The sequence below is a fragment of the Magnolia sinica genome, chromosome 1 (genome assembly GCF_029962835.1).
Source record: "Magnolia sinica isolate HGM2019 chromosome 1, MsV1, whole genome shotgun sequence".
Classification (NCBI taxonomy): Eukaryota; Viridiplantae; Streptophyta; class Magnoliopsida; order Magnoliales; family Magnoliaceae; genus Magnolia; species Magnolia sinica.
Window position 1 is genome coordinate 51,343,150 of NC_080573.1, and position 8,179 is coordinate 51,351,328.

The 8,179-nt window shown below is 34.3% G+C and overlaps 3 long non-coding RNA genes across 3 annotated transcripts; all 3 read left to right on the forward strand.

Annotated features, from left to right (window-relative positions):
• Positions 1–445: 445 nt before the first annotated feature.
• Positions 446–1,503, forward strand: LOC131242663 (uncharacterized). The gene is made up of 3 exons (XR_009169686.1): positions 446–695; positions 824–915; positions 1,297–1,503. It is a non-coding gene; the product is annotated as an uncharacterized LOC131242663 (long non-coding RNA).
• A 697-nt stretch (positions 1,504–2,200) lies between these two features.
• On the forward strand, positions 2,201–4,098 carry LOC131242706 (uncharacterized). The gene is made up of 3 exons (XR_009169710.1): positions 2,201–2,354; positions 2,697–2,783; positions 3,498–4,098. It is a non-coding gene; the product is annotated as an uncharacterized LOC131242706 (long non-coding RNA).
• Positions 4,099–5,715: 1,617 nt separating this feature from the next.
• Positions 5,716–6,433, forward strand: LOC131242758 (uncharacterized). The gene is made up of 3 exons (XR_009169716.1): positions 5,716–5,857; positions 5,986–6,119; positions 6,348–6,433. It is a non-coding gene; the product is annotated as an uncharacterized LOC131242758 (long non-coding RNA).
• Positions 6,434–8,179: the final 1,746 nt, after the last annotated feature.

Below are 8,179 nucleotides of genomic sequence, written 5' to 3' on the forward strand. Positions count from 1 at the left end.
TGTTACAATTGGCTCATTGAAGTGAATGGCAAAACACATGAGATGCGATAAGATTGCTGATGCACATTGTACGACCAGTGGTCTCCATGAATGAAAAGAACCATATCACCTAGTGGAGGATGATTTAAGAGGAATTATCATGATTTTTTTTTTTGGTAAGATGATGTTTTCTTAGATAAGAAAAAAAAAATCAAAAAAATAAATAAATCTAAATCCTGATTTTTGACCTATACAACTCATGCATAGTTTTTGGGGAGATTTGTGGCATCCCTACGGTTCATGTTTTGCAAAATCCCAAAAGTGAAATTTCTCATATCCGTGAAGATTTGAACTCTTGGTGATGATTTTTGTCATACTTGTTTGTTGCCCAGCTAGGAACAATTTTCAGGGATTTTGGTTTGACATGATCTCAAGTCTGTTGGTCATGGTTGATGTCATGAAGTGATTATACAATTTATTACGATGTTAGATTTTTCATTTTCGGTATTTGTGCGGCTCTCAAATGCTGCGCATGAACTTGTGGTTGTGATCAGTTACTTAATCATTTTACCATAAACATCTCTTAAGAACTCATCATTGCATTATGATTGTTCTTTTATTTTTTTAGGGTTGTAAAGAAGATGAAACCCAAGGTTGGAATCTCAGGTCCCTGAGAAAGATGTTTCCAAAGACAAGCATTAAATTATCTTAGGTAGGTAGTTTATAGTATTAACTTGCTACTTTGCTTGTAAATCTCGAAACATCACCTTTGTCTAAAGCAGAGGAATTGTAGGATCTTCAACGCGAGGCAATAGAACTAATTTTTCTTTTAAAATCTCTTCAGGGATTAGGAAGCTGCTTATGCAAACTAGTCTGAACCTGCTCTATGCTGTTACCTTTTTTGAAGATCTTGAATAAAACTAATCTCGTTGAGAGGTGAGATGTGCATTCTGTGGAAGACATAGGGAAACTACTTCTCATGAGCTAGTTGAACTGTTGATATGATTATTTTGTTCCAATGTTTACCTCTTAGTTGATGTGATTATTTTGTGCATTCCCATCATGCTTGAATAGTCTAGATCGATGAACCATCTCCATTTCAACAAAATGGGTTCATTGGGACACCATTCATGTCCTAAATCATGAGGACCTTGTTCTCTCTCAATTAATGTCTCATTTGGCCATCCTTTTTACCTTGTCATATCATTTTGTCAGATTGTATTTTATGTTTTTAAGATTTTGTAAAATCTTTAATTGTTTCTATCTTGTTTTTTTAAAAAAATATATATATATAACAAGGTTTGACTCTTTGTTTAGGTTCCCAATATACGACTATTGTAGAATATGCACCATCTCAACGTGTTCCAAAACTGTGGGCTAAAAAAGATGGCCGTGAATGGACCATATTCAAAGGTGATAATATTTTATTACGAAAAGAAGAATACAAAAATAAAGAATGAAGCTGGCGATGAGACATCACCACTTCGGATAAGGACTCCTCTTCCCAAGATGGTTCAAAAACCCCAATAGGTAGATTGATAAACAATTTACAAGATTTTACTAAATTGATGAGAATTCCTGTTTCAAATTCCTTTTTTGAGCCTTGATGATTGGGGAAACATGATTTGTAAAGCTGAGTAGAGGTAGTAACATGATTTGTTAGCTATGTTGGTAGTAACAAGGTGACAACCTATTGTTGAGCTTGTCATTTGTTGTTTCATTGTTGTAAGTATCCTTTTTTTTCGTCCTCTTTATATTTATTTGCATAAAGTTTCATTGAGAAATGTTGTTATGAACCTATGATATACATTTCTAAAATGCATGGTGATTGATTGGGTCTTTTCATCTGGTGGCCTGCCACATGGATGGGCAATAGTGCACATATTGTAACAGTCAGACAATTCTGTTCAACTCATCATTTCAAATTTGCCTTTTGAATAAAGACAATATGATCATTCTCATAGGTATTGTTTTTAACAAGCAAGCATTGATTTTATTAGTTGATATGCCAATGAGATCGAACTTTGATTGATTTGATTTGTAGATGCTTTTTTTAGATGTTTCCTTTTTTTTTCTTTTTCTTTTTTTCATTCTATGAATTGGTTTTGCAAAGGTTTTAGCTATGGTGTTGATGTTCATGATAGTGTTTGATGATTGATGTGGGTGAATTCTTTTTCATTTTCTTTGTTGATTAGTGATCCTCTTTCCTCTTCTTCAAATTTTGGTGTAAATATTTTTATAAGTTGATTTTTCTTTCCTTCTTTTTTCTTAGGTGCGTGTTTACAAAGAGCCATCACTCACAATTCCTGAAACTCCGGGAATTGTGCATCATGGGATTTTGAACAACAGAAGGTAGAAGGCAGGTCTTAACTAAGGTGAGTACCATGGTTTCACTTTCATATCCTTGACAAATTTATTTATTAACACCACTTGACAGTTTCGTCCTCTTGAGTACTTGTCATGGTCTCTAGTGACTATTGTAGAAGTAAAGAAAAGTTGTTCACCTAAAACAATGGTTCTTATTAAGCAATTTTATAAGACAAATATTAACTCGGCTAAGTTTTCATGGCCCGGTGGATTGGCCAAGTCAATGCAAAACTTGGCCGATTTTTGTATAGGACTAATGCATAGTATGAATCAGCGGAGTGGTTGTAGGTTTGGAGATGCTGGCTTCAGGGTCTCTTTTGTTTACATATATGGGGCTGGTGCTTTTTCAGGATGAGGAGTGGCTCGAGCTACTAGTGAGGATCATATGATATGGTGATGGAAAACAAACACGAAGCTTTCAATATTTTTCTGATATGGTACTTTACTATTTCTTTTAAGACTTTATGATTGAAAATGTGTTGTGGGCTCACCTTCTTTCCCGAAAATGGCAACAATGAACTGCACAATATACTTGGTTTTGGTTTATTTGAGTTAATATATGTCATGTCCTGTTCCTTGCTCACAATCCTTTCATTCGAAGAATGAAAATTTCAAAACTTATAACTTAAAGAAAGATGATCTTTCCACCAAATCAGTCGACTATGCCTGACTGTCGACAAGCTAAGGATCAGCTCAAGTTGATGTCAGGATCCGATAGTATTCATGAAACCAGAATCTTCCTTAGGAAACACACCGATAGTAACAACCATAATCAAGAGCTAGAAATAGCTCCTTTTGGTAATGTTGTAGGACCTGATCAGCTTGCAACTGAAAGCAATTCACACAAGGAAGCTGGTCTAGGTGATCATACAGCAGATACAATTTGTTACACTAATCATGTTTGGAGTGGAGATGAAGATGGTTTGAGAGAAAACGCTGATATTCTTTGCTTGATATTCTTTGTTTTCAGGAATTGCTCACTGTTTTTTCTTCTGGGCTTGCTATCTGCTAAGTTTACTATCGAAGGAACTTTTGGGAGATTTTGAAGCATGTGCTGAGATGTTCATTCCTGTAAAATTACCTGTTTCTTTCTGATTACTGTGGTCTCTAGTTTCCTAATTGTTATTTGGATTTGCATCTCCGACTTTCAGGTGCTTTTCAAGCTGGTTGTGATAACAGTGCTTGTAATTGCAGAGTCTTCAGACAACTGCATAAAGACGGTATGAAGCTATAAAGTGATTTTTTTTCTTTTCTTTGGGTGTAGGAGCATTTTTGGAGATATTAGACAAGTCATATGTGAAATGTAGGTTGACTTTGGGACCTACAGTCAACGTGCATCACTGGGACCTATAGTAAACGTGCCACTATGAAGAAAACACCACAACTAGACAATTTTAGTAGTTGGTGGGACCCACACATTAGCAGGTGAATGGTGAATGGTACCTTTTATTGTGGATCACCCCTAGACCAAAGGCCTGGAACCTTTTGTTGTTGTAAGTTCCTAATTAGTTTGTTTCTATATTGCGTCAGAACTATCCGAATGTTGAGCGGGGGTCCCTGGAAGGTGGGAACCACTGTTATGACCACGATGAAGTTGTCCATTTCCTATGGACAACAATATGGGTGGCCTGGCCATTTGGACAGGCCCATGTTTATGTATTATCTCAAAATTGATGAAGCAGATCTAGATGTGCGTCGGAGCTATCCGGATGTTAAGCGGGGGTCCGTGGAAGGTGGGAACTACTGATATTTATTTTTCCCTTCATCACTGTCCGTGTGATCTTGTGAACAGGTTAGATGAATAATAATATCACTACAGGCCCTAAAAAGGTTTCAATGATGGAAATCATTATACCCAATGTTTCTTGTTGTATGGTGCACCTGAGTTTTGGATATGATTCAATTTTGGTTTCAACCCCTTAAATGATCCGAAAAAGCAGATGGACGGTGCAGATAAACTACATATATTTATAGTGGGTACAATGATTTCCTAACCCTAAACCTAAACTTGAAAACCTAAATCTAAACCCGAACCTGAAACTGAATTCCTAAACCTATACCTAAACCTATTCTCAAATCCTTAAACCTAAACCTATAACCTATAACCTAAACCTAAACCTATAACCTATAATCTATAACCTTAACTTGAACCTTAGCCTTAACCTAAACCCATAACCCATAACCTAAACCTATAACCTAATCCTAAACCTATAACCTATAACATATAAACCAAACCTAAACCTATAACCTATAACCTATAAACTAAACCTATACCCTATAACCTATAACCTATAACCCTAAACCTAAACCCAAACCTGAACCTGAACCCGAATTCCTAAACCTAAACCTAAACCTATAACCTATAACCTAAATATAAACCTAAAACCTAAACCTATATAACCTATAACCTAAACTTAAACCTAAACCCATACCCATAACCTATATCCTACACCTAAAACTAAACATATTTATCTAAACCTAAACCTATAACCTATAACCTCAACTTAAACCTATAACCTATAACCTTAACCTAAACCTAAACCTAAACCTAAACCTAAACCTATAACCTATAACCTATAACCTAAACCTAAACCTATTCTCAAATCCCTAAATCTAAACCTATAACCTATAACCTAAACCTAAACCTATAACCTGATCTCTCTCTCTCTCTCTCTCTCTCTCTCTCTCTCTCTATATATATATATATATATATATATATATATATATATATATATATATATATAATTTATATGAGAAACATTATAAAGGAAGGAAATTTAGAAGAAAAAAACTAGACTAAGGATTATTTCCTTTTCCTCTTCCTATCACCAAAAAAAGAAAAAAAAAGTATTAAAAAGGAAAAAAAAAGAAAGAAAGAAAAAGAAAAATAACTCCAAAAACCTTATTTATTTTCCACAAAACTGAAAATTTTCAATTACGACTTTGAGATTAGCAATGGGAAAACCTAATGTGTATGTTGTGTTCTAAGTGTTTTGTTATTGTATTGAGTCAATACTACTCGAGACTTGGACTCACTTAGCTTAGTGCAAAACTTTGTTATGTGTCAGGATTTCCTCACATTTTTGTAATATACATATATTTATATCCGAGTTTCATCATCACTATGGAGAAGAAGGGCTTCTCAGTTTTTTTTTTTAATATCATATTCACATTTTGGCCTGATTTTTCATGCTCCATTTGTTTGCATTCTTGTTTCTGAATGGGATGGAGGAACTATATCATCATATCCTGTTCATGGGGTTTTATAAGCATCTTAACCTCTTTTACTTGGGTTCCTCTTCTTATTCACTTCTATAGATATGTACTACTTTCTCTCTTTTATATTGTGGGATTGATTTTTTTTTCCTTCATTTGGTGCATCATTTATAGATATTTGAAGGACTTCTTAAATTGCCAGGGAACAGGGAATGTGCTGACTGCAAAAGCAAGCAGGTATCTTAGTTGAATTTTGATAACGAATGATCTTTTATTTCTAAAGCTAGGGAACAAGGTGGATTTTCAATATTATTCTCATTAAATACTTTTTGTCCTTTTTGGTCATTTGTTACATACTACAATCAAAAGCACCATGAGCAATAACAATATTCACATAATGTAATTCTCCTTTTAACAATACAGGAGCAAGTAGTGGGCACATGTCAGTTACGGATACTTCACAAAATGAGACATTGGAGGTTGGACCTGGGAATTTGAAGATGTCCTTTTCATCAACATCTGGACAACTAAAACACATGATAAATTATAAAACAAGTGTGAGTTATATTTTCTTTCCTGATAACAAGCTCCTGGGTTAATTAGCTTTAAATTTTCTTGTAAATCGGGCTTCTTTAACATATAACTCCAGAATTTAGGCCTTGTAATTAATTAAAACTTTACATATGTTATTCATTAGATTCCAGGACTCCTTGCCATCATTCAAACCCTTTTACATGGTTATTGCTATGTTTATAACTCTCGTAAATGGTAACATACCTACCCAGGTGAAAGATTTGGATGTGGAACTTGAAAGTACAAAGCAGAAAAGTAAATAAAACCTGCAACAAGTCATCTTAATTGAAAGAGAAAGAGTTGCTCAAATGCAGTGGAATATGGAAGAACTTCATAGGAAGTATTTGGAGATGGAGTCGAGCTAAAGTTCGAACAGGTTCCTTTTTTATAATTCTTGTGATAGGCTGAGCAAAGTGAAGTATTGTTTATTTAGAAATGTGAATGTGGGATGCATTGTATGATTTTATTGCTATTTGTAATAAATGCATCATTTTTTTCCTGATTGCATTTTATGTACTATTCCTATCAGCATTAATTGTATTAGCTTAGATGAGTTATCAATCACAGCAGGTTCTTGCAATAGAAATAGGCACCATTATTATAATTTTTTTAAAAATAGCTACGAATTTTAGCCGTAGCTCTTGTTCTGAAAACCATAGCTATTACTAACTTAAGAATATTGCTACAAATTTCATCCCACTTTTAGCTACAAATAGTATCTGTAGCCGTAGGTATATTTCGCTACAGAAATTATAGCTACGGCCTTTATCCGTAGTTAGTGATATCTATTGCTACGAATTTAATCTATAGGCGTAGGTACATTTCGCTATAGAAATTATAGCTGTGGATTTTATCTGTTGCTAGTGATCTGTATTGCTACGAATTTAATCCGTAGCCATAGGTTTTTGACCTTTAGCTACACCACCAATCGCTACGGACGTGCTATGGACTAGATCCGTAGTAATAGGCCATTAGCTATGGTTTTTATCCGTAGCCCTTGCTTCTTTTTCTAGTAGTGTTACCTAAAATTTGATCAGTAGGATGATCTTTAACTAATCATAGTTCAGTGTTGATTTGACAAGATGAGGAGTCAGGTTTATCAAATACAGTGACTTCATTATCTTTTGAACTAGATATTGGTGTGTTTAGTTGATCATCAATCACAACATTTATTGACTCCTGAATAACACCACTTCTCTTATTGAGAACACAGTATGCTCGACTATTTAAAGCATAACCTAGAAAAATCCCTACTTCTCTCTTAGTGTCGAACTTCCCTAATTTTTCCCAGTCTCATAAAATATAACACTTACTTCCAAAAATTTGAAAGTATTTAACAGTAGGTTTCTTATTAAACCATAGTTCGTAAGCTATTTTATCTTTTGATTTTCTAATGCAAACACGGTTTATTATATAACATGCAGTATTAACAACTTCGACCCATAAGTTTTAGGTAACTTCATGCTATTTAACATTACATTGGCCATCTCTTGTAGTACTCTGTTCTTCCTTTAAACAACCCTATTTTCTTGAGGTGTCTTAGGAACAAAAAACTCGTGCGATATTCCATGATCGCTACAGAACTTCTCAAAATGCTATTTTTAAATTTCGATCCATGATCACTTTAGATCTTAACTACATTCATTTCTTTTTCAGTCTGAATACACTTAAGTATTCTTTTGACTTCATCAAGAGTTTCAGATTTTTCTCTCATAAATGTAACCCAAGTAAATCTAGTAAAGCCATCTACAATTACCAAGAAATACTCTCCATTCTAGTTAGTCCAATAAGATCCATGTGGAGAAGTTCAAGGGGTTTGGATGTGGCAGTGGAGTTCACCTTTTTGTGACTACTCCTTGTTTATTTACCAATTTGACATTTGCCACATATTTTATCCATTTTCTTTAATTTAGGTAGACCTTTAATAAGATCGGTTTTGCTTAATCTATATAAATTTCGATAGTTTACATGTCCAAGGCACTTGTGCCATAATTCGCTATCATTGGTTTGGACCATGTAACAAGATACTTTAGATGAGCAAGAT